Raw genomic sequence first — 16,275 nt, 5'->3', positions numbered from 1 at the left:
CTAAAGGAAAAGCAAAGCTAAAAAGCAAGTCACCAAGATGTAAAGGACTCGGGACACTACCTAAGCCTCCAGCATCCTCGGCGTGGTGACCGGTGGCCTAAAGCCCGATGGCCTAAGATGGAGCAACTAGAGAGCTTGCCTCCGCCTCATCCTCGGACACCTCGTTGAGACCCACCGTAGGTCAGTGAAGGCCAATACCAGCGCCCTCCCCCTCTTTGGGCAAAGAAGCATCACCACCACCACCACCACCCTCAGACCAAAAGTTTTGTCACCCAAAATGTTGGGCATACGCGCCATGGTGGAGGGCTCCGCAGCAAGGCCACCGCCCCCACCTTGGAGGGTGGCATCCACCAAATATTCGCTGCCAAGATCTAAGGAGGCAGCAGAGCACTCGCCTCCAGTTCTAGCAACAACAGAGCTAGAGCCTCCGCCAACATTCTTGGCAACCTCCTCATCATCATTTGTGGAGGCAGCAGCAGACGCATCGGTGGAGGCGGCAATAGAAGCCCCCTTCCTCTTCCTCGCCTCTTGGTAATGACCTTGGGCATAGTAGCCCCCTTCCTCTTCCTCGCCTCCACCACAGAAGTGACATTCTTGGCAGCGGCCTTCCTTGCCTTGTCCTCTATGGACTTGTGCACCATCGCAGGAACATCATGTTCCTCGTGGTGGATCCCAAATTCCTCAAAAACTCTATTAAGCCAGGGCATCATACCAGCAATGGCATAGAGCGCTAGATACTCCCTGTCGGACATCTCACCAATTATCTCGTGTGCTCCCACCTCGGTGGACTTCACCAACTTCTCCATAGCCCGGCCCTCCTTCTTCTCAAACCCAATGCGTGGGAAAGGAACCTCAACACCTTTGCCAAACACAGGCAGACTAACCATCTCAATGGTCATGGCGGGCCTGTTCCTACTAAGGGGCCAGCAGTTAGCCGCCACCATCTCCTTGACCAAGTCGCGACCTCCGGAGTACCGGTAGGCCAGAGCGAAGGACCTATCGCATGCTTTGCGACCCTCCTTAGTCCCTGGACCTGGGGTTCCCTAGGTCAAAGGCCTCATTGGAGTCATCACCGAGGCTAGCGGATAGTGGATATTCTTCTTCCCATCTGAGTCGGTAGATGTTATGCCTCCAATCCTCATGTAGAACCAATACTGCATCCAATCCTTCGACCACTTGTTCTTCTAGGCGAAGGAGATCTCCAACTTCTCGCCCTTTTAGACCCTTCGCGGCATAAAAGCGCAACTCCCATACTGTGCCACTGGCTAATCTTTGCCAACTCACTTAGGCTAGCGCTGGAGCTCGTAGTACTCATAGAAAGTACCAACGTTGGGCTCCGCACCATAAGACAAGCAGGCCCAACAAAACTTACTCAGGGTAACTATTCCATTGGGCGTTAGATGCTGAAGTTGTACCTCAAACGCCTCCAACACCTAGCAAAGGAACCGTGCCACCGGGAAGCGAAGGCCGCAGAGAAAGAAATCCCTAAAAACCACGACATTAGTAGTCTTCGGCTTAGGAATTGTCTCTCCCTCCGGAGGCTTCACCTTAGCATCCCCAAAGTAGCCTAGCTACCGCAACTCCTCAATCATGTCCTTAGTCATGAGCGAAGGCCGAAAATCCCACGTCTTGGATGTGCCAGCCATGTCTCCTGCCTGTTCAGCGGTGATTAAGTCTGTGATGGAGGCCCCAACTCCAAAAAGATCCTCTTCAAGCCCCAATGCCTTCACACTAACAATCATGCACTCCTCAAACCGTGTGGACCACCCACTAGACCTAACACTAAGAAGGCAACGGTATGGCCCAAAGAAGGAAGTTCAACACAGAGGAGGACTAACAGGCGTAGCCACTTCTAAAACTCAGAAACAGCCCAAGAGGGGAGCGAAGGCAAAAAACAACTAGGCGAAAGCTGGGTGGAAAGGGACAGCGCAGGAAGCGGCAGCAGTGAAAGTGATGGCTAGGATAGGGATGGGGGGCCTTCACCTACCATCCCTTATATAGCCCCTGCCACGATGCTTCGATTTCTAGGGCCAACGATCACATATGTTCCAAAACATGTTGGTTCCGCAGCCACCTCAGCGAATCAAATAACAACACATCACCAACACAGTGGTCTGATCTAGGCGTCCCAGGGGGGAAAGGGGGAATAGCCTCCACATGCACAAGAGCCTCCGCACCTTAGAGCCTGAGGGCTAGGTTTCAAGGGCAAGGCGCGCATGGGGGGAAGCCTCCGCGCCTCAGAGCCTGAGGACAATGTTTTGAGGGCAAGGCCCGCCAGCATTAGACCAAGGCCTCAAGGGGGAACTATTGGGACAAGGTTATGAGTCGCGGAGGCCAGGGACCGCAATAGTAAAGAAAGCTAACGATTAACGAATTTTATGTGTGATGTGTAGGAAGAGAAGATGAAAGCCTCTGCCCGATCGGCTGATCAGGGTGAAGGACCAGAGGATCTAGCGAAGGCACCCGAACGTGGTTCGAGGCAGAGGCTTCGATGCCCTGGGCGGAGGCTCTGACTCCCTGAGCGGAGGCTCCAGCGACTAGAGCGAAGGAGCCCAGATGCAGCTAATGGCGAAGGCTCGGCGGCACCTGTGGTGGCTACGGAGAGTTGGCGCGCAGGTACGGGCGAAGGTCGCCCCAAGCGAAGGCCCCACGAGTCGAGGGACTTTCTGAAGGACAGCGGTGCCGGGCCGTGGGCCGCAGACGGACTCACAGTTGTGGCCCATTAAGCAAAGACGGTTGAAGAAGGCACCTATATTACCCTTAGCAGTTTGTATTAGTATAGGAATATTCCGAGGATGTATTGTAATCGTCTAGGGGTAAAATTGTAAAAGAGTAGCCTTAGCAAGCAGTGCCCTATAAGGCCCTGTTTGGATGCAAAGTATTTTTGAAGTATTGGAGAAATACTATGGTTTTACAAAATACTTTGGTTTTTAAAAGCTACTAGGTGTTTGGATGCAACAAATCTTGTAGTCTCTAAAACCGTGGTTTTGTCAAAACTGTATTCTTTTTGGAGTTTTAGAAACTCTACTCATGACCTGCTTTTTCTAGACCATGGTCTTGTGTCTCTTTAACTTATAAAACCACACTTTTGTGATACTAGAGTTTTCAAAAACCACATCATCCCAACAGGCCCTAAAAGGGGAACACAAACTCTGTACAAGGGGGAGGTAGTTGAATGTATTTATGAAACCCTAGTTTGATCTGGACCCACTTTCCACCTGACACGCCTTCGCCGAGGCACCTGTTCGGACGAAGGCTTCGGCTATCTCCTTCTAGTCCCACCTGCTGGAAACCACCGTTTTCCAACATCCACTGAGCAGACCAGAATACTAGTTTTGTTCACAGGCCACAATACCCGAGACCATATGATGCACTGACCAAAATTATAGCAACCACAAAGTGCCAAAGTAAAAGGCCGCACAACACTTCTCAAAGGTCACAAAATAATGCAACTAGCAGCATGGTTCAAAAGTTAGAGCTACTAGTACTAGGAGTAAACAACCAGCAACCAAACGAAGTTCAACCATTCCTAGGACCTAGCATTTGACGGAGGAAGGACATGGTTTCTTGTGATGCCTTTTTTAAATTTTCAATCTCCTCAGCCTGTTTTGCCATTGCCATTTTGGACTCTTTCTTCAAAGTGTTCATTGCCATTTCTGATTCTTGCTTCATGGCTTCAAACTTATGCCGAAGGTCTTCTTTTGATTTTTTCTTGATCTCAAGCTCAGCCTGAAGCTCTTTTACCAGTGAATGAAAGACCATATATGTTGATTTTTTTTAGTATTGTGTGCAAACTGAATAGCTAGGTACCAATAGATTCAAATTGGGTTTACTGTTTTATGTGCAGGACAACTAGGTACTAGTACATTCAAGCTGAACAACTAGGTTTTTATTCCTAAAATAAATGCATATGCCCAATTAGGGGACAACAATTCGTTTTCATTAGCAGGACAGCTAGGTACTAGTAGATTCAAACTGAACAGCTGGCCATTTATTCCTTACATCAAATGCATATGCATCACAAGGCAGCATTTTTCTAACATTCAGCCTGATAAAATTGCTATTGGATACCTAACACTTGAACATATAATTTGGGTAATAAAAATAATACCAATACTCTATGACTTGATGAAGCACAAATCTGTACAGAAAATAACTTCAGAGAGCATGCATGGTAGGGACTTGATGCAGTTGTACCTTTCAGGAAGTGCCACCTTTAGAGATATTATTGGAGTTTGATTGAATTCCTGCAACTTGAAGAAACGTAGTCGATTTCACAACTTCAGAAACAGCATGGTTCACTGACATTGGTTGCTCTCCATCTTGTGCTGGTTTAACCATGATCGCTTCTATATCAGCCTAGCAAAACAAAATTACAATAGAAGCTTAAATCTTGTGTCTAGATTATTTTTTCATGTGTACGTCATGTATTAAATAATAAAATATGTGCATTCTTGGCTGCCTCCATCTCAGGCAGACTCCTTGCAGCTCAGGATAATATCTATGCAGGATATCAGTCAATCAGTGCAATAAATGAAGTTGAAGAAATTATGCAAACCGAAGATGCTAGTACAAAGGACATGACTGCAGTAAGCAGCATTGATTGTAGTGAAATGAAACAGATCATCAACAGTACAGTAGAGCAAAGGATACCTTTGTGAAGAAAACAAACAGACTGAAGATACTGATGACACACAAATCTATTTTTTCATATGTACGTCATGTAACAAAGAAGAATAAAAGGGAATCAATCACTCACAATAGCTTTCTTGACAGGCTCATTGAATCCTTTGTTCTTGCTGCAGTGGAAGTCCTTGAAAAGATCAATCACAGTGGGTTCTACATCTTTGTATTTTTCTCATTTCTAAATTATTTGCAAAGAATTACAAACAATTAGGTTGAAACAAAAATCATAATATATTCATTACTGATCATTGGTTGTTTAGTTTCTTACCACGACATGGGCTTGTGCAATGTAACACCGAGATCCTGTGCAGTGCTGAAGCAGTACTTTCTCACGATTTTTCTGGTTTTTCAAGCACTTGTCCTGCAGATGAAATATTTGTTTAAGTGTTTCTGCACACAGGACAAATAGTAAATAATATAGAAGGACGCGAGTAGATGTCAGACAGCAGGGAAAGGTTTCCAGTGATCAGATTACTGGGCTATTTACTTAACATCATACATTGTTGACATTTTTTGCACATAAGACAAAAAAGACACAGCAAATAACACTGATGCAGGTTTGAAATAATAGAAGGCCTGTACAATGTTATGACAGAATGGATTTTATATATGGCATATGGAATATCCAACTTGTAAAAAAATCACATGTCAAGACCTAAAGAAACCAGATAGTGAAGGTATGTAAAACAGTACTAAATCTTTGCATAAAAATATGGTCACATATTAGTTACATATTGTTCAATTCAAAGCATGTGGAAATTTTGAGGTTTGTCGCACCTTATACTTCGGGTCTGACCACATTTGCACTAAGGCCTGCCATTCATTGTCAGTCATATGATTCACAGGCGATGTAGTCCTCACTTCACTTGCTGGTACCCCATCGAAGTACTTTTTTTTCAGCTTGTGCCTCATCTGACGTTGTCCATACTTAAGCAAATCAGCACATGCATATTGGACTGCTTCACTATTAGTGTCAATGGTGAATTGGGCCTAGTAAAGAGCATGAAAATTAGAATCTGTGAATGCAAAGGATTGACTGAACTTTCATGAAATCAGCAAAATTAAATTTAACTTACACCAATTTTTCCAATGTCGTTTTCAAGATGTGACTTATTTTTCTTGTATTCCTTCCTGTGTGTAAGGATTGGTATGTGCTGCCTAAGTGTGATCCCACCCTCTGATGCAAGCTTGGCAGCTTGGATAGGCGCCTCTGGCCGTCTGTTCCCTTCAGAAACATGGATTGGCAACTTCATGCATAATCCTCTACTTAGCCTATCTAGTTCTCTGCCTATGCTTCTTCCTCTTATCCTATCTGTATCGTTTCTTCTAGCAAGTGCACCTAACAACAATATAATGTTAGTGTTAATCTCGTAGTTGCTATTTGCAGTACACATGCAACTCATGTATGTACTAAATGACTGCATGAATACAACACAGATTCAGACTGCAATTTTTTAACAAGTCCATTCATGTACAATTCAAAGGTTATGGATATGAATAGATGAGAATAAAGAAAAACTATTTAGATGTACGACTGAATTTAGAAGGCAGTAAATTTATGACAACTTCATATGCCTTCTAAAGAATGAAAAGTGATTTGTTTGCACAAGGTAGATACCGTCACTTGCCTTCATCTATAATGTCAACCAAGTCTTGTTGCAGGGAGGGATCACTACCAGAAACCAACACATCATGTGTGGGTGTGGCATTAGGCAGGCCTAAGTTGATCACTTATTGTGGGTCTAGACTTCAAGCCAAGTCTAGATCCCTTGTTTTCTGCCTAGTGACTCTGTTGGGCACATCTTGTTCCTGAGGTGCCACCACTCTCTTAGATGCTTTTGTTCCTCTAACAGAGGTGTTCCCAGACCTTGTTGGTTTCTTTGTATGTGCAGCATGAGCAACCTGCAAAGCCTCATTAGGCAAAAAAACAAGTAGAATTGGCACCAAATTTGCTAAATAGCATACTGACACAGAATAAGAAACAATAGAGGACAAACAAACATATGCTTGGAAGACTTGGTACCTTGCTAATAACCTCCTCATCTTCACAGTGCTCACTCTCCTGACCACTCTCCTGACCTATATACAACGATCTAGAAACTTCATGGTCTTCACCCTTTCTCTTCACAGATGTATTGTTCACTATGGGCATTAATGTCTTGATACCAAGCCTTTCCAGCTCTCGGTTGTTTTTCATTATTTCTTCATTCCTTGAACGCTCATATTCAGTAATAGGCGCCTCTGTAAAAATTCATTTGAGAATAATTAGAAGGTTGGAATTTAATGAGATTATATGCATCTGTAAAACCTCAGAGCCTATGTAAAATGCTGCATGTTTAATTAACTTTTCATATTAGACTGTGGACTAATCAATTTAGGGGTAGCCTCATCCAAAAAAGAAAAGCTGTAGGATCGGCTATTATCTGTAACACATGTATTAGCTTCAGCCTATCATACTGGTATTATGTAGCAGTGGAGCAGCCTATCGAGTCATCATTAGAGAAAAAGGGACAGTGAATTTCCATGGATGATTGAACAGAGAGACAAAGGAAATGGGCGAGATGTGGGAGGAAGGGTCAGACCAGTCAATCAGTTAACTCTCCAGATATTTAATTGCTGCACGCCTGCCACAGTGCAAGTTAATAACACAATCTATAAGCTAGCTGATAATTGGCTGGCTTTGTTGTTATTGAGTTCTTATTTCTAAACTTTAAGCGCACTCTCTCTCTCTCTCTCTCTCTCTGGTGTTCATATGTACATGTGACTGCAACACAAGATTCATTTTTATTCGTCTGGCAGCATCAGAGTAATACTATGCAATGCATGATGAGTTAATACATTATAGATTTCTTATAAATAATGTAATTAGCTCATATTACCTATCTGCAATAACCTGAATGTTGTATCATATTACATATCCGGGTTCAGTTCAATGAATTTCGACTATCCCTCTATGATTTTAGCCCATAACAGCCAAAAAAAATTCTGTAAAGAAAAACTAAAACCGAAAAAGAAAAATAGATTTGCACAGGGAACCCTAGACTTTCCACTAAACAACCAAGCTCAAAAAAGAAAAACCTTGTCTCTAGTCTTTTGCATCAGGAACCCTGCAAAGAGTATATAATTCATTTTAACCCTTCTTCCTAGGATCGACACAGAGCGCATGTAGGCGAGACCATCGGGGGTGGACCTGGGGGCGCCGGGATACGGCCGTGGCTTCCCTGGGCCGCGCCTGGCCCTGGCTCAGCCGACTGCAGCCAGCAGCAGCCTGGCGCGGCAGCAGGCAGCACCGGGGATGGGCGACGGCAGCGGCCGCTCGCGCTCGGTCACTCCGCGCTAGTGCTCGGTTGCTCCCGGCTCGCTTCTGCTGCACGCTGCAAGGAGGGGGCTATCCGGCAGGCTACAGGGCCAGCAGTGGCAAGGGGCAAGCCGCAACCCTGCACTCCCGCAGGGGCAGCGTGTAACAGAACTATCCAATTTATAAGAGCACAAGTACAATAGCAACCACCGAGGCAGTCAAACCATCACACTTGAGCCTATATAAATCCAGTAGTCCGTCGAGTATCACGAAGGATCTCGAATCAACCAACATACAAGCCAAGATCGTACATGATTCAACATACAAGCCACATGTTACACAAGTTCACAAATAGTTTGTCATACATCGGAGTTCCAACACAGTTGTTACAACATCAGTTCAACAGTAGCAGAAGCAACATAGTTCTAAACAACATCAACAGTAGTTTAGATACATAGCCAGTTTTCACAGTCATCTCCAACAAAAGCACAAGGGTACGATGATATATAGAATGACCATACCCATGGTCCTATTCCTCATCCACTGTAGGAGCAAAGCAGTGCTTACAGTAGCCGTGGTACATCACGTTATCTGCAACAATAGAGAAATAAACCCTGAATACGAGAAGGTACTCAGCTAGACTTATCCTTCATAAACCAAAAATAAGAGACACCAAGGATCATGCAAGGCTTATAAGTGGAGCTGGTTGACATCCTTTGCCTACAAGCCAATATTTATCAAGTATCTTTTAACTTTTGAATAACATGTTTATTATTCCTGTTCCATTCTAGATTAGCATCTATCCTATGCCAAACATGTTGTGTACCATTAAATCATCACAATAGTAACCATATCAAGTTGAGCATTTCCATAATTCACATAACCAACACTTTCATCAGTTACTACGATGAAGGAGCTCATGTCAAGTTCTCACTATCCGGGAGAGACGGCGATTTGAATCGTTTCTTACCCAGCTGGGGAATTATTCCTAACACACACCCATACTTCCCCATCAAGGTCGCATCGGGTCACCTTTGGTACAACTCAGGTCCAAATCGCGGGTAAGACCAGCGCCGTACCCTCAAAGATACTACCAATCTGCCAGGAAGCTCGGGACTCGAACCCGCCCTTGGACTCACGCCATTGGCTCTCCACACATCCTTACTGCCTTTAGGTACGCACTTTAACTACTCGTGTCCCTGGCCTGAGTTGAGCTACTCGGTTTCACGGGCGGAATGACTTATCCGGCCAACTATGTGAGAGGCATGCATTCAACATGACAAGAGGGCCTACAACGGTTGGTCCTTAAACGATACAGACGAAATCACTATAAGTCACCACACCTAACATATAAGATTCCGCTCGGTCTCCAATTGTTCAACATCACCAGGTTATGTTCCACGATAGCACAATATAGCCAACCGTGATCAAGTCACCACCCTCGCAGGTGACAGGAAATCACCCGACTTCTATCGGTCTAAGCATGGCTAAGCATAAAGGTCGATCCTGGACCTACATAGGATTGAAGATAGATATTTTTATATAAGGAAAATATATGCAGCCAAGTGATTCCAATCAACTCTTATAACCAAATACATCAAACATAAAGGACTCAAGTAATATTTTGTAACATATGAGAGACTTAGAATGCTCCGGGGCTTGCCTTTCACAAACATGGCCGGCTGGTGGTCAGGGCACTCTAGGAGATGATCAACTTTAGACTCGCCTTCACCTAGAGCTTCTTGGTGCTGAGCTTCCTGGTTCTCCTCTTGTGGATCAGCTTTGAGTTCCACCAACGTGATTTCTTCCGCTGCACCTATTGCATGCATATGCATAAAGTAAGTATCATGGATGCATAATAAGAATTGTGAATGATATGACATGAGAACATGCATGATTCTATGCTGATGATTACATCAAGTTACTTAGATGATAACTAATTTGAATTCTTATTTACTGAGTGGGTGCATATCTCTTCTCTAGAAATTTCAAGAATCCACACTAAGTCCATTTCTGGACCATAACATAGAAGCTACAAGTTTAGATCAAAACTGGAGTTTTACCCAACCAAATGCTGTGATATAGGACTTTCTGGAAAGCTTATAAAATTGCCTACAACTTTCATTTAATCACCAAAAGCTGATTCAACCTCTATCCTAATCAAAACTGGTAAACTTCCCAGGTCTATCTAGAAATTCTAGAGAGTAAGCATTTCGGGAGACCACCTTCTAACAGCCATAACTCCTAAACCATTTGGTCTATCACCCTAAAATTTTGACACAAGCTGAATAAATAAATTCTATACAACTTTGTTATTAACTAATTTTACAACAAATCTCATCTTGCCAATGCAATTCGCCAAGTGACATAATATGTCCAAAACAACCTCTATGATGGAATTATAGAACAATAATATTTTCATTGCATATAAGCATTCAAAATTGGACATCACCAATTGTACCAATAGTTCGTAGACCTCAAATACACTCTATAAAACATAATGGTCAAGCCCAATTTATTTATTTAAATGCCTTTATTAATTTAATTAGATAATTAGGTGAAATAACAAACATGTACCAAATGTGCATAGTAAATTCTTAGAAAATTACAGTAGCTTCTGTAACAATCCAAAAATTCACACACCAAAAATCACAACTACAAAATTTTTGTTTAAGCCCTATGTGATGTTGAGTGACACATGTAGAAGCCCAACCCTAGTTTTGGATTGGATGTGACCCAACTAGGTTAAGATCATAAGCATAGTTTGGTTTTATGCCACATGAGTAATTAAATTCCTAAATAAATAAATCATGCATGCATCCTTGATCCCACTTGTGATTTGGATTCTCTTGCCTTATGTGATGTTTAACTAACTTACTTAATATTTATGATAAACCCTAACCAAACTGGCAACAAATAAAAGAGAAAGGTAAACAAAATAGAAAAAGAATAAGAAAAAGAGAAAGGAAAGAAGGGGGGCAGCAGCAGCCCAGGTCTGCTCGGCCTTGCGAACCAGCCTCGTCTGCCCTTTCACGCACGTAGCCCACGAAGCCGGCCCAGCATCGCCGCCCGCACGTGCACAGCCGCTGACAAGCCGAGCCCGCTCGTCAGCCATCACACGCAGCACGCAGCCACATCGCGCCAAGCGCCTGACGACCCGACCCTGCTTGTCAGCACAGTAGCATCTTCTTCCCCTCGCCCACGCATTCTCCACCACGCGACCGGGAGCCGACCAGCGTGGTAGGTGTGGGCCCAGGGTCACGCAAATCGCATGACCTTGTTCCCCCTTGCGCCGCACCTACGCTACCGCACGCGAGCCATCGGATGTGCCGCACGCATCACTACCGCCCGATCGCCGTCCGCCATTGGAGCCCTTGGAGCTCGACTATAAAAGCCAATGTCTATGAGCCCTAACCCTTAGCCCATTCGCCGCCGCCGCTGGTGGCACAGCACCACACAGCGTCAAGCCAAGAGAGAGGGAGGAGGGAGAAGCAAGGAGGAGAAGGAAGCCGCTGCAGGGAGGACCTCGCCAGAGCCAGGAGCGCCGCCACGATCAGCTATAGCGACGTAGCTGCTCGGCACGGCACTGCATTGCCTCATCACGGCCTCGCCTCGCCACCGCACCGCCATCCTACCGCCATGAACCCTACGGTGAGCTATCTTGATGAGACCACCTCCCTAGCCAAATGGAACGTGCACCGCCATGATCGAACTGTGCTGGAGCTTCGAGCTCTGGCCTAGCCCAACTGGTTAGCTAGGGAGACCTCCATGGTCATGCTTATCAAAACCCAGGACGCACCATGCGCGCTGCCCTCAGCCAAAAGGAGGACCCCAGCCATGACGTTGTACATCGGAACATGATCGCACATGCACGGGCACGCTCACCATGGCCGAGAGCACAACCATGGCGAGACCACCGCATCTTCTATGTTGTGGTAAAGGCGCCGTTGACACCCCGACTGGCTCCGCCATGACGAGAGACACACCGCGCTCACCTTAGCCGAGGAAGAAGCCCATCAGAGCCCTACGTTGCCGCACTGCACCTCGTCGGAGCACCACCGCCTCCGCTTTGCCCCATCACCGTGACCGGAGCCACTAGGAGTACCAGGAGCTCCTCCAACACGCCCACCGTGGCTGTAGAAGGATTGTGGAGCTCACACGCTCCTCCAACTGGGGCTCTCGCTACCACTGCAGCCTGTCCATGCACGCCGATGAACCCACGCCACCGTTCACTATGGTTGGGACCCTAGGAAGCCCTAGCTGCCACCTTGACCCCACCGTTGCACCCACCAAGGCATGGGGAAACTATTGCCTACCCTAATCGAACGCTAGCGCCGCCGTGGGTGCTCGCCGATGACCTCACCGCCGGCAGGAGCCTCGTCGAGGAAGGGAAAGGGCATTTTCCCCTCACCGACCATGTCGACCACGTCCCGAGCAGCTCCGCCGAGCTCCGACCATGATCGCGTCGACCACATCCTGAGTAGCTCTGCCGAGCTCCATCCATGACCACGTCGACCACGTCCCGAGCAGCTTCGCCGAGCTCCGACCACGACCGCGTCGACCATGTCCCGAGTAGCTCCGCCGAGCTCCGACCATGACCACGTCGTGCACGTGAATCGAACCCTGGGGAGGAGTAAGTGAACCAAGTCCTTCATAGACCGGCTCTGCGGTCTATGGACCAACGCAGGTGGGTTCACCATGAACTACGCCTCACCTGCGCCCGTGGACCATGGCCCGTTAGTGGCCCAGTAATACGACGTGGCCGCACCAGCGCGTGCCATGTGGTGGGCCAAAGCCCAGCCCGTATCCAGGCGCAACCGACCTAGTTTGGACCCGGCCTGAGCTGACCATTGACCGGGCCCACAAGTCAGCGACACAGAGCCACTCGACCCACCTGTCAGTGACAAACACAACCGATGTGACGTCATGATGATGTCACGATGATGTCAGCTGCTGACGTCAGCAGCTCTGGACCCACCTGTCGGTACCAGAGCCGAGACGATGACGACAAGATGACATCATACTTTGTTAGCATGCCACGTAGACCAATAGGAGCGTGACACGTGTCAGCACGATATTAATTCAGCCTTTTTCCATTTTCAAAAATGATTGAAACTTCGGAAATTCATAACTAATTCATACGAACTCAGAAAAATACAAGACTAGGACCAAAATTTATCTAAAATCGAGCTCTACGCAATGAACCCATGTTTGAGGGCATTTGGTCCTTTTGGATTTTCATTGCTTTTTGTGCTATTCTATAGACGTCGCTAATGTGACTATAATACGATCGTTTGCAGACTCGGAGGAGAACCAGACGAATGAGGACCGAGAGTACCGTGAGGAGTACAAAGACGACTTCACTGAAGGTGCCACATCCCACCCAATCTCGTAGCACCTAATACGCATGGCCAAAATAGAGCTGCTATTGCTTTACTTTATTGTTATATTCACACTATGATAGGACTTGCATGGTAGTATGCTTACTTGATGGCCTTTACCTTGACGCAACCTTACCCCTGCTTACCCTGCTATTAAGCTAGACACACGCTTGCTGCTATATTTCATTACTTATACTTCTACTACGCTTGCACTACATTGATGCGTGGTGGAAACTGTTGTTATTTGGACTATGGGGAGAGTGCTGCGTGTGTGACTTGGGTGCATGGAGGGTAAGGGTTGTGTCGACCAAGTTGGAGTATACGACAAGCCTGGGGCAAGTCTTGCCATGGGGTGCTACCTGGGCACCCCTAGAATGGATACCTATGGTGGGTAAATGGTATATAAGGTGGTCCTGGGTGTGAACCTGTGATGGGAGGAGCCCGGGGTGGAGGTGCTATGGTGGCACGGTAAATGGAAACCCTGATGAAGACATTCTGGCTTAGTCATCCCTAAGGACTTACTAGTACTCAGATTCATCGGGAAGCCTTACGTACCACTCGCCCTATATGGTGCGGGATGGCCGGACTACTTGGTAGGATATTGCCACTACTGCTAGGTTGATAGCGGATAGTGTAAGGAGGTACGGGGCACGGAGGATTTCTGCCACACCCTTCCGAGACTTCATGGAGACCTTGTGGACCCGACTCATGACTCACAATTTTAGCCACCCCAGACTAGACTTGGGGTGTACCAGGGCTGAATGGTAGAGTGGCATTATCCTAGGCTAGCAAGTGGCCGGAATCAGCCTAGTTGACGACGGTCAGCGAAGAAGGCAGATCTTGTGGTATGTAAAACCTCTGCAGAGTGTATGCTTGATCGATCGATACATATGCCAACTTGTTGGCTATGGACCTTTCCTGGGTTTCGCTTAAACTAGATAGCGAGATGAGTCCTTCTCTTCTTTCCCCGTGAGAGAGTGTCGGATGTAGCCAGGGGCTACGGACCATGAGACAGTGCCAAGAGGGAGTTGGCCTATCGACTGAGCGATGGTATGGTGATGATATGGAGATGGTGGTATATCAATCCCAGGATCGAAACCTGGCACTAGATGGGAATGGGGTGGAATGTGTGTGGGAATGGTGTTAAAACTTGACTACACTATTATATACTTGATATGCTAAAACATAGGAAACCCCAGCCTTATAGGTTCCTTTTGATTATATCCAACTTGCATCCAATTTCCACAAAGCAATGCTCATAGGGTGGGAGTGGCCAGTACAAATCGTACTGATAAATTTTGGCACACAGGTTCTGCTGAGGAGTTTAGCTCTAAGGAGTTTGACGGTTGAGGGGTTCGTTCCTACGCTCGAGTTTGGCGATCTTATCTTCAAGCTGTTCTGAATGAATGCTACTTTGGATTCCACCAATGTGGCGATGTAATAATTTATGTAATTCCACACTATTTGTACTTTGATATTACGTTGTATGGAAGTGATATTCGACTGGAATTTGGGTAATATGATCTACAACAGTCTTATTACACTTCAACTCGGTGGATTTCCCTTCGTGGAAATCAGGTCGCTTCAGTTGGTATCAGAGCCATACTTGACCCTAGGACGAAACCCTCAGAAATGGATGATAGAATAGGACGAGAACAACCCTTCTTTCGGTTATATACCGACCCTGCAATTACTTTTATGCAAGGCTTATCTATTTATTGACCTACTAACACCTGTTTCCTTAAAACTTACAGATGGCAACGAGCGTGCTGCACCTATGAGCTGATGTGTGGCAGCTCCAACACACTCATCGTCGGTGAAGGTGGTGAGGTCGAGCTTCTTTTCCACCTCCTTGAGCCAGTCATCGGCTATAAGCGGGTCAGGGTCAGTGCCATCATAGGTAGGTGGCCTTAGCTTTAGAAATCCTTCCAGCTTCCTTTGGAAGTCATTCTGCTGACCTCCTTGGCGACGGTTTGCTCCGTCAACAAGAGCTGCAAGAAGCTGGGTCTATTGTGCCATAACCTCTACCAAGAATTGATGATCTACTTGACCAGCTCAGAGGTGCCAAGTATTTCTCCAAGATTGATCTCAGATCTGGCTATCATCAGATGAAGATTCGAGAGAGTGACATCCCAAAGATAGCTTTTGTGATTAGGTATGGGCAGTTTGAGTTCACTGTGGTGTCCTTTGGACTCACGAATGCTCCCGCCTACTTCATGAACATGATGAATAAGGTTTTCATGGATGAACTAGATAAGTTCATGGTAGTATTCATTGATGACATCCTTATTTATTCACCCACCACCGAAGAACATGAACACCATCTGAGAACTATGCTTGAGAAACTAGCCCAACATTTGCTCTACGCAAAGTTCAGCAAATGCGAATTTTGGCTATAGGAAGTTGCCTTCCTAGGCCATGTACTATCAGCTGAAGGTGTCATAGTTGACCCAGCCAAGATTGAAGCTGTGAAAGAGTGGGATCAACCCCATAATGTGATAGAAGTCCGAAGTTTCTTGGGATTGGCTGGATATTACCATCGATTCATCGAGAACTTCTCCAAGATAGCCCGTCCAATGACCAACCTTCTGAAGAAGACTAAGGAGTTTGAATGGATGCCCGAGTGTGAACAAAGCTTCTAGGAATTGAAACAGAAGCTTACCACAACTCCTGTACTAGCATTGCCTGACATAAGCAAAGATTTTGTGGTCTATTGTGATGCATCCCATCAAGGACTTGGTTGTGTATTGATGCAAGGTGGAAGAGTGATAGCTTATGCTTCTCGACAGTTGAAAGAACACGAGAACTGTTACCCTACTCATGATCTTGAGTTAGCAGCAGTTGTGCATGCCTTGAAGATCTGGAGGCACTACTTGATAGGCAACAAGTGTGATATCTATACCGATCACA

At 46.0% G+C, this 16,275-nt stretch overlaps 1 pseudogene; it reads right to left on the bottom strand.

Moving 5' to 3' along the window:
• Positions 1-3,519: 3,519 nt before the first annotated feature.
• LOC136510733 (uncharacterized) lies at positions 3,520-11,835 on the bottom strand (annotated as a pseudogene).
• Between the last annotated feature and the right edge of the window lie 4,440 nt (positions 11,836-16,275).

Source organism: Miscanthus floridulus, chromosome 16 (genome assembly GCF_019320115.1).
Source record: "Miscanthus floridulus cultivar M001 chromosome 16, ASM1932011v1, whole genome shotgun sequence".
In the NCBI taxonomy this organism is placed as follows: domain Eukaryota; kingdom Viridiplantae; phylum Streptophyta; class Magnoliopsida; order Poales; family Poaceae; genus Miscanthus; species Miscanthus floridulus.
Note: the sequence above shows the minus strand (reverse complement) of the source record. Positions and strands in the feature narration are given on the sequence as shown.